This window comes from Wolffia australiana, chromosome 13 (assembly GCF_029677425.1).
Source record: "Wolffia australiana isolate 7733 chromosome 13, ASM2967742v1".
Classification (NCBI taxonomy): domain Eukaryota; kingdom Viridiplantae; phylum Streptophyta; class Magnoliopsida; order Alismatales; family Araceae; genus Wolffia; species Wolffia australiana.
The window spans coordinates 12,150,402-12,161,744 of record NC_135847.1 but is presented as its reverse complement, the minus strand read 5'-3'; positions in this window follow the sequence as shown (position 1 = coordinate 12,161,744).

Genomic DNA, 11,343 nt, shown 5'->3' with positions numbered 1-11,343 from the left:
GCTCAAGTTAATGTTTAGATTATTGTTGCACACCCAAGCTATATGGGCAACATGTGGTGGGAAGCGACGATTAAGGGAATCATCGGGCAATCTCTCAAATTATTGGGAATTGGCCAACAATGTTTTGTGAGAAACACAGTTCAGTGCCAAACAGCAGCTCTGAACATCATTAGAAAGACTAGAGGATTTAGTCTCATTTTTAGTTCTACTTGTTGCAAATGAAGGGTTGTAGTTTTTCATATATAGGGGAGTCGATGCATTCAGAAAAAGGACACACTCCATCGGTAGGGGATCCTATTTACGGGTGTTAAGGAACCATCAGATACACCTATTTCCTGAGAAAATATTAGAAATGGCCTGGCTCTCTTGCTAATGGCACCATCTTTTAGCGAAGAGAGCATGGTCGCTCATACGGCTAGGCCTAAGTACCAGTCATAAGGTAGGAGTCCTGAGTTTGGAAAATCTTGGTATTGATAGAACGTGACAATCGTTTTGGCCAGAGGAGGCACCTCTCATAGGAGAGAGACTAGGTGCAGCTCCTGCCATATCTAAACTAGAGTAAGCAGTGACCGTGGGCACGAAGGGCCACAACAGAATGTCGCTTCAAAACAAGGTCTGAACATTCCCGCAAGTCCTTCTAGAAGAGCCATTGTACACATGTCAGTGTGCTGGTCACTCGCACATATGTCCATCTGCGAGGGGCATACTTGGGTAGGCTTGAAGGGTGGAGGGGGCCATGAGATTCGTATGTAACCACCCAATGTTTATTTTTGTGAATCCCCAATGTAATGCAAGTGTATTGGCCGCGCATATGGCGGTCCACCCATTGTGTATGTGGGGATCTAGCCCACCAATGTTTCCCTCTTGGTCGCGAGTGTAGTCCTGATCACGTTTGGTGATCTCCTCCCGATGACACACTAGGTCTTAAAGTCATGTGTACTCTCGTGGTGGTAGTGGGCCGGCGTCTACTAGGCGGGAGCACAGGTATTGGAATTTTTGTTGCATGTAGAGATCATTCTTGGGGCATTGTGCCTTGCGAAGCTCACTCATTGGTTGTGGTAGGCTGCCATGGCACTTGGGTGGGGAGGACTCTTTGGTTGCGTAATACACTCTTGGCCAGTGGTAGTGCATTTCGCGAACTTCACTCGTTGCATGGTAGCAAGCTGCCATGGAACTTGGGTGAGGGGAGGGGGGACTCTTCGATTACATACTGCACTCTTGGCTAGTGGTACTACGTTTCGTGGAGCTCACTTGATGGGTGGTAGTAGGCTGTTGTGGTGCTTGGTGTGGGTGCCATGAAGTGGTTGGGGTTGTGGATGTTTCCTTACAAGTTTGGAATGATGCTTTCCCGTTGTGCAGAACATTCTCACCTTATGACACTACGGCTTGTGACACCCACTAATTTGATGGCAGGGGGCATCATGACACTTTGAAGGGGTGATATGGTAGGATTCTTTTGGTTTTGTACTGTGCAATTGCTCGATGTTACTATGTCTCACCATTATGGCACTTAGGGGATGACATGAAGTGGCTTGGACCACAAACTATGAGTTCCGAATGATGAGACTCAATTTCTCGCGACCCTCTTTCTAGATGACTCTATGGCTATCCAAGCTTGCTGGTTAGGCAGTACCAAACCACCGTGGTGCTTGGCAAGGATGGCATAGTGGAAGTCTTTGGTTGCATATGGTGCTCTCATTTGACAGCACGACAACTCGTGAGGCTCACTCAATGGGTGGTAGCAGATTGTTGTGGCACTTGGTATGGTTAATGAGACATTGGTGGGGTCACATATCTTCACGATTAGAAGGGATCACTCGATCCCAATGACTACCTTCTTCAATTATCACATCTCTACTAACCTGATCTTCTAAGGTAGTGATCATAGAGTTGATAGCCTTTTGTGCTAGTCACATAGCCCAAAAAGATCATAGGTTTGCTCCTATCATCCTATTTCTTTAGCCTCTCCCCCAATATCGTTACATGGTATGGAGAACCATATAGTCCCAAGTGCTCTACATTGGGGTCTTCCCTTTCCAAACTTCATAAGGGATATCTCAATGTAGGCATCTAGTTTGAGCATGGTGCAGAATATGAACTCACGTTTTTACTTCCTCCCCTCAAACTTCATGAGGTAGACACTTCTCCTTCAACATACTTCTGACCATGCCCATAATAATTATGTTTCTTCTTTCAAAAATACCATTATGTTGCGGGGAATATGGCACTAAAAGCTGATGCTTGATTCTCTGCTCATCACAATAAGAAGAAAATTATGAGGAAGTAAACTCTCCCCCTAAACCCATTCTGAGAGTTTCAATCTTCACGCCCTTCTCTACTTCAGTTGTAGTCTTGAATTTGAGAATGTTTTGGGGCACCTCACTCTTCTTCTTCAGAAATGAAGCCCACATAGGTCAAGAATACCTTCTCCCTCCAAATGTGATAGGTGATACTGGCCCATAGATATCACCATGGACGAGCTCCAAGGGTTGTGTATCCCTAAAAGATGCAACATGAGGATGTCTTTGTAGCTTGCTTATAACACAATCTCTCCAACGATTTTCTGGGACCTCAAGATGAGGAAGTCCCTTGACTATCTTTTGAGATGACAACTCTTTCAAAGAATATAAATTCAAATGTCCATGTCCAAACCAAATCTGTTTGGTTTAGGTGACCATACAGTTCACCACATGACTCAACTTCAACAAGTAGAAGCACAATCTCATTTTTTACCTTCAATAGGAGCCTTTTTTGTTGATCATATATGAAGATTAATTCCTCTTCCTACATCATCTTCCGTCCTATCTCATCTAACTGCCCACACTTGAAATGTTAGGCTTAAGTCTTGGAATATAACATACATTACTTAACTCCATTTGTCATCCATCTTGATAACTCAATAGAATGCTTCTTTTGACACAAATCTCCTAGATCGACCCGAATCTGAATCTCACAGAACCATGTAGAGTTTCATCTAATTCTTGAAATGAGCTTCTATCACCAGTCGTGATTTGTTGCACCAACATCTTCCAAGTGTTGCTCTTCAACTCCTTGGAACTACACACTAGTGCGATCTCTAACAACTATCATTAGTAGTTGATAAACTCAAAATTCGGGTAAAAATTATGCCGTCGTGAAAATGAGTTTAATCAAACTTATAAACCTTTACTCATAAATGTAATTTAGTTAGTTAGTGACTAGTAAGGGTCATCTCCATGGGGAACAAATATTAGGAAAAGAGCTCTCTATATTGGATGATTTGGAGAAGGGGAGAATGATTACATAAAATGTACGAGGGAGTAAATGGGTGAAGATAATGATTGTGATGTTGGTACTAGTTATTTAAGATGGACAAATATCGTGTTAGTATCAATAGTAGATAATTGAGTAGGACAAGATGATCATGGTAGATGGGAATGGTGGTATGAGACAAGATGAGCATTAATGATAAGAAGTAATTGTTTTAGAGTTGAATAATTTAGGGTCTACTACTTCAGGGATTAATGTTATGAAAGAGAGCGGAAAGACGAGAAGGGATCATGATAGCATGATGTGGACGATAGTAGATGCAGTGATGGAGGTAGGAAAAATATGGTAGAATGATGATTAAAATGGGATGTCTAGTTATGTATGTTTTCTTAAACAAACGGAGAGGAGTAGGTGACGAGATCATAACGGTGTAGAGGATGCGTGAAGTGAATGATAGATAATGATATATAAGGATGATAATGGATGAGGTTGAGGTGGATGAGTGATGGTGAATGATAGAGGTGATGGATGATGATGATAGTTAAGCTACCTAAGTGTGTTGATGAAGAACCAATGTAAGATAAGAGACTAACCTTGGATCCCTATATTCCGCTTGGATCAAGGCATCTACCTTATGCATATCAACCTCCCCACTTTTTTGTTGACCCTCTCCAAGCAAAAGAGACACCAAGACACCATTGATAGACCTTCAAAACTTCACTTTATTTCAATCTGCCTGTCTAGGTTGCAGTGAGCTTAAAGATGTTTTGTATAAAGATCGGGAGTTAATTTATAGATGCAACATATGGATAGGTAGAGGTCATAAAGATGAAGCTACCGTTAAAATATTAGCTCAATCAGAGTTTTGGATCACAAATATCTAGACATGGTCGTTCTGTTCTGTTCGTTTAAAACAAACAAAAAATTCGCACAAACAAACCGCAGAGGGGGTTGTTCGTTGTGCTGTTCATTTTGTGTGCGAAAAGTAGAATAGATGTTCGAACAAATTCGCACAATTTGCACAAATTCACACAATCCGCACAAATTCGCACAATCCAAACAATTCGCACAAACTGAAAGAATTTGCACAATGCGAACAATTCGCACAAACCGAACAAATTCGCACAAAAGGAACAAATTCGCACAAAACGAACATAATTTGCACATAATTGCTAAATTGCATATAGTTAATCCTATCAGAAATTGCATAAAATTGCGCAGAGGTAGAAAATAATTATTCTGCATATAGCAAATTATAATAAACCAAGAACATTCTAAGTTATTACATAGTATACCGGTATATGTAATAGGGGGGTTAATTATTTAAATGGCGAGTTTATTAGGGTGTGTTTGTTGTCATAATGAAAAGTTTACTAATTATTATGATTTGGCAAATTCCAGAAGAGGACAAGTGCGGAAGATATGTTAATTAATAGAATTATAAGATGAATAGAAATTTTAGTAGTGAAGGTATTATAAATTTTTAAATATGAGAAAATTTAATTTTAAAAAAAATTGAGAGTTTTGAGTACAAAAGAGTCAAATGATAAAGAAACGTCCATACTAATCTATTCATATGTAGAGTATGTCGTGCGGAAAATCTCTATTTACACTTATCTAGTATATTCAAGTAGACCACAGTTGTTTAATTATCAAAATTAAACTTGGAAATTTGAAGTTTTACTGTTTGACCTTAAAGTCGGTCCATTTTAAGCTTGGCATTACTCAATAGAAGTTTAAATGACAAAATTAATTAGTCTTTGCCTAACAACAATTACTACTACAGACCAAACGTGTCATTGAGTGTAGAGATTCGTAAAAGATGTTCTGGCAAAATAAGTATCATAAACTTCAAAGGAGCCGGGACGCGTGACGACTGACGTTTTTTTGGACAGCTTCTATCATTGCTGGAGTGAAACCGCCACGCTCCCAAAATTCAGTGTCATCCCATTGAGTATGCATGATTTCTCCTCCATGTGTCGTAGGACAGAAGTCTTTCAACGGGATAGCTAGAATTTCAAACATGATGCGCCTGGTACTCATCTAAATAAGAATTTCTTGAAGTGGGGAAAGTTGCTCTCTGTTCCCTCCATCGATATTGTTTGTGCGTGTTTTGATGTCATCACCATCTGGTTTAGAGCCCGAGCTGATGACAATAGCAGTGGAGGCTTGAGGTTGCTTTTGCAGTCGTCGTCGGAGAAGTCGCACACTCCTCCGTGGTGCGCAGCTTTTCCTCCCTCCTGTGTCCTCCATTGACTCCGCGTGGCTGTGGATGTACCTGCTTTTGTAGGAGATGTGATAATATTTATGTGAGAATGACGTTCCAAGAATTGTGATTAAAACCAACGGGGAGTGTAACACAGAGAGGACCAAAGTATAGTTTAGAGATGCAGTACTGTCAAGGAGCATTTAAAAGATTATATATATATATATATATATATACAGAGAGAGAGAGATAAAGCGGAAACAATATGAGTGAAGCAAATGTGAGCGATTGGTTCATGAATGAAACAACAATAGTCATCAAATCATTGAAATATGTAGATGAGATTCGTGGTAGACTTGCTGATAGAGGGAATTTCTTGAGACTGAAACACTCACGATGCAGTTCTATGGCGCGTTGACACGAATGTCAATTGGTCCATCATCTTCATCACCGTCCTCGTCCTCATCTGCTCCTAAGTCGTCGTTGCTGTACCATGACTTCAACATCATTAGGACTTCAACGCTCTCTACCGTGAGCCGCGATCGCCTATAGTTGATGACACGACGACCTTCAGAGAATAGATGCTCACACGCCGCACTCGTTGCTTGTACAGCTAGGAATTCCTTCGCAACCAATGCTAACGTGGGGTAAGAAATCTGACCTGTTAAGGGGGGTAAAATTAATCAGATATTTAACCATGAAAGTAAGAGAGTAAGACTATGAAAAATGCAATTTTCACGCTACCTGTCGTCTTCCACCAATGCAACACCTCTGTACCAAAAGCTGGGGGGGGGCCGTCGCATATACGTGGAGCTCCTCAATAGACTCAACTTTGTGCGGTAGTTCTGACGGATCTAGTAGTTCTTCTAGCTCCATTTGTATGAAATCACTCGTCATTGATAGTGCAGATGGTTCGGTGGGTCGACTCACAACATTGTTGGATACTAATTGGACTCCATGATATTGTGAATGGTAGATAGAACATCAATCTTAGTATGTGGATCAGTCAAACGAAGCTTCATGGATGGGTCGAGTAGAGAGAGAATAGTGAAAGCCTCATTTCGTGTAAGTAAGGACACATATTTTTCTAACTTCACCCGCATAGTAGAACATACAGTAGATAAGGCGTTCCTTTGCCTAGCAGACATGGCGTGTCCCACAGGAAGCATGGAGGGGTCTGTAACTCCCACTCTAATATGCTCAAGGTGCCTCATTAGTCCCTTAATAAGGGCTATACCCTCATTTGATGTCGGTGATTTTCTCCGAATAGCGGCATAAGTACCGTGTTGGAGTGGTTTGAGTAAGTCGATAAACTTTTCTATTAGGTCCCACTCTGCGTCAAGTAAAGAACGTTTGCGAAGAACGGTTGACATCATCATATCGACAACTAGTCTCTTCTCAATGCACCCGTGTAGCATTTTGAAAGTTGAGCTCCACCTTGTAGGGCAATCTAACGAGATCATCCTCGTGTTTGACATATTTAACGGTCGGCAGTAGGAAAAATATTTTGCCTCTTTCTTCGACGATCCACCTATAGCGGCGACTACCTCTCTTAGGCGCCGAACAACGTCCCCCAAGGAAATTACAGAAGGTTCTGAGACTTCTGCATCGAACACGTTCTCAAGGTTTGTGAGGTCTACTTAATCAATGAAGCTTGCCTCAGGCCCATCATCGACGACGTCAAGCGCCTTCAGTCCGACCTGCATTACTAAGTTGATGACGTGTGCAATACACAACACATGTCTCTTTCCACTAAAACGGGGGGTCACCACGCGCAACTCTCATTCTAATGTCGCCATCATTGTTGAATTATTTGAAGCATTGTCTGTTGTAACTGCGCAGAGCTTTGCACTCAGCTTAAAGTCGGCCAGAACTTCCAACACAATCTCGCTCAAGCACTCCCCACTATGCGAGCCCTCCAAGTGACGTATAGCGAGGACACATTCGCACATTTTCCATTTTGCATCTACCTAATGAACGATGAGTCCTATAAATGAGATTCGATTGGCAAAAGTCCAGCAATCTAGAGTAATGGCCACTTTATCGACACTCTCCAATCGGTCACGAATACCCATCTTTAACTCAGTGTAAAGTTTGAAAGCCTTTTCCTTCACAACCCTTGTAGATGGAATCGATATCTCCTCCTGTGCGATGTATCGCAGTAGCCGTATGAAGTATTTTAAACATAAATATTCCGTGGTGCAGTTGACTGACAAATGAAGCGTACGAGCTCCTCTTTTATCATCTCTGACGTGCGACCAGTGAAGTACAATTTTTCTGTACTTTGTTGGTCAAAGATGTTCGCCACCGATGGTTGGTTAGAAGAGCTTCCCTCTTGAACCTTCAAGTCATTATACTCTTTACGGTGCACATTTAGCAAATGTCGCCAAGAACCGTACTGCAACCATACTTGTTCTGCTCTACTGTCACTGCACGACCCCTAGTACTAGTCGCACATAAATTGCACGTGAAAACCCTAGGCGTCACCTCTGTGAAGTGTATGCGTGCAGAGCATTCGTTCTTCCTCTTTCTCTTCTTTTGGTTGTGGCCAACACTCCCCTCTGACGATGCAGAGCTCTCAGAGGTAGCCGAGGTATGCGATCGAGGTGTTCTAGCCATCTTAAACTACAAGTTCGTCCTAAAGTATGAGAAAGATAAATGAATCAATTGGGAGACAAAGATAAAGAGAAATAACCAGAAACATTTCCAAACATTATATGATCCAATTTTACGCAACATAGTACAGATACGTTGGTTTATCGAAGAAATCATTGTTTCATGGATCTAACACAAATATCATGGTTTTGAAATTTTAATCAAGGGTATAGCAACCATTCCTTCATAATACGACTCGGACATCAGTACTGAATGACTTCAAGCCAGCAATACAATCCATAAATTTACACGTACATTGAGGAATGGTGAAATCAGCATAAATAACAGGAAATTATTTGGAAACACCAAGCCAAATCAGTACTAACTAAAATCAGATTCAACAATATAAACTTACCCAAAACTAAGCAACTCCAATTCCTGATGACTTCAGAAATGCTCCAATGCTCCTCGGCCGAATCCGCCCTATAACAGTGCGCTTGCCGGGTGCGAATGAAAACCATGCATAGAGCGTAAGAGTTTCAATACCCGCACGAAAAAATGCATGGACAGAGAATTGGAGGAAAAGAGGGTGAGGGAGAGGATTTCTGTGAAGAAAGAAGAATAGGGAGAGAGAGAGAGGGAGAGGGAGAGGATGAGATTGAGAGAGGGGGAGTCACAGCATTGCAAAAGTAGAGAGACCGTGAAAGGGAGAGAAGTCCAAATGGGGAGGGAGAGGGAGAGGAAGAGTGAATGCTAGAGGGGGGACAGAGAATTGGAGAAAAAAGAAAGATGGACAGAGAGAGACATAGAAATGGAGAGGGATAGAGAGAGGATGAGTGATTGAGAGGGGGGGGGACAGAGTATTACAGAAGAAGAGACACCGTGAGAGGGGGGGACATAGAAATGGAGAGGGAGAGGGAGAGGGACAGGAAGAGTCAATGAGAGATGGGGGGGACAGAGAGTTGGGGAAAAAGGAAGATGGATGGAGAGAGACATAGAGATGGAGAGGGATAGTGAGAGGATGAGTGATTGAGAGAGGCGGGAACATAGAAATGGAGAAGAAGAGAGACCGTGAGAGGGAGAGACATAGATATGGAGAGGGAGAGGGACAGGAAGAGTGAATAGAGATGGGGGGGGGCAGAGAATTGGACAAGAGTATACAGTGAGAGGGAGAGACTTACAAATGGAGAGGGAGAGGGAGTGGAAGAGTGATTGAGAGAAGGGGAGACAGAGAATTGGAAAAAATGAAGAAGATGGACAGGGAGAGGCATAGAAATGGAGGGGGATAGAGAGAGAATGAGTTATTGAGAGAAGGGGGGACATAGTATTTCAGAAGAAGAGAAACCGTGAGACGAGGAGACATAACAATAAAGAGGGAGAAGGAGAGGGACAGGAAGAGTGAAGAGAGATGGGGGACAGAGAATTGAAGAAAAAAAGGAAGATGGAGAAGGGGAGACATAGAAATGCAGAGGGAGGGGGAGAGGATGAGTGATTGAGAGGGGAAGATAGAGCATTGCTGAAGTAGGGAGACCGTGAGAGAGAGAGACATAGAAATGCAGAGGGAGAGGGAGAAGGAGAAGGAGAGGGAGAGGAAGGATGAATGAAAGAGCGGGACGGAGAATTGGAGAAAAAGAGGAAGATGGAGAGGGAGAGACATAGAAATGGAGAGGGAGAAGGAGAGGAGGATGAGTGAATGAGAGATGGGGGGACAGAGAATTGGAGAAGAATAGAGAGACCATGAAAGGGAGGGACATAGGTATGGAGAGAGAGAGGGAGGGGGGGAGGAAGAGTGAATGAGAGTGGGGGGACAGAGAGTTGGAGAAGAATAGAGACCGTGAGAGAGAGAGACATAGAAATGCAGAGGGAGAGGGAGAGGGAGAAGGAGAGGGAGAGGAAGGGTGAATGAAAGAGGGGGGACAGACATAGAAATGGAGAGGGAGAAGGAGAGGAGGATGAGTGAATGAGAGATGGGGGGGACAAAGAGTTGGAGAAGAATAGAGCCCGTGAGAGGGAGAGACATAGAAATGCAGAGGGAGAGGGAGGGGGAGGGAAGAGTGAATGAGATTAGGGGGACAGACAGGTGGGGAAGAATAGAGACCGTGAGAGGGAGAGACATAGAAATGGAGAGGGAGAGGGAGAGGAAGAGTGATTGAGAGAAGGGGAGACATAGAATTAGAGAGGGAGAGGGAGAGGGACAGGAAGAGTGAGAGATTTGGGGGGGGGGGGGGCAGAGAATTGGAGAAGAGTAGAGACCATTAGAGGGAGAGACATACAAATGGAGAGGGAGAAGGAGAGGAAGAGCGATTTAGAGAAGGAGAGACAGAGTATTGGAGAAAAAGATGACGATGGACAGGGAGAGGCATAGAAATGCAGAGGGATAGAGAGAGAATGAGTGTTTGAGAGAGGAGGGACAGAGTATTGCAGAAGAAGAGAGACCGTGAGAGGGGGGGACATAGAAATGGAGAGGGAGAGGGAGAGGGAGAGGGACAGGAAGAGTGAATGAGAGATGTGGGGGGGGGGGGGGGGGGGGGGGGTGGCGGGCAGAGAATTGGAGAAGAATAGAGACCGTTAGAGGAAGAGAACATTGGCGAGGGAGAGGAAGAGGCAATGTGGGAGATTAAAAAATGGAGAAGAATAGGGAGAAGGAGAGGGGGAGGAAGAGTCAGTGAAAGAGAGAAGAAGGAACGGGAGAGTTTATACCTCGCAGAGGGTGATTCGACAGTCAACGACGAACGGAGGGAGCAGCCAAAAAGGGAGACGGTGAGAACAATGGCCGACGAGGGACGGAGTCCGGAGGGACCGAGGGAGCAGCCAAGTAGGGAGAGAGAAGGGGGGGTTGAGACTTGAGACTTGAGAAAGACCTAGCAGAGAGCACGGTCGACGGAGCGAGTGGAGACTGGGGAGTGGGGACTGGCCGAGTGGAGACCCTAAATGAGCGAGTCATAGTTTTTTATTTTTATTTTCTAAAAAAAAAATCGCACAATTCGCACAAACGAACCGCACAGGGGTCTATGCGAAGTGCAGTTCGTTTTTGACTTTGTTCTGTTCAGAAATCCGAACAGAACGCACAAATCGCTCAGATTAGCACAAAGCAAACCGAACGACCATGTCAACAGATATCTAGTCTAGAAGTTGGATGATTCCTAGTCTTTGATTTAATCAATAGATTTCTCTCTCCTTGTCATCATCAATGTCATCACGTCATTTGGTTAGGGTTTTGTATTGACATAGTATTTAGTGGAATGATTGGCTTAGATTCTTCCTTGTCATCCACAATAGACAACCACGTCATG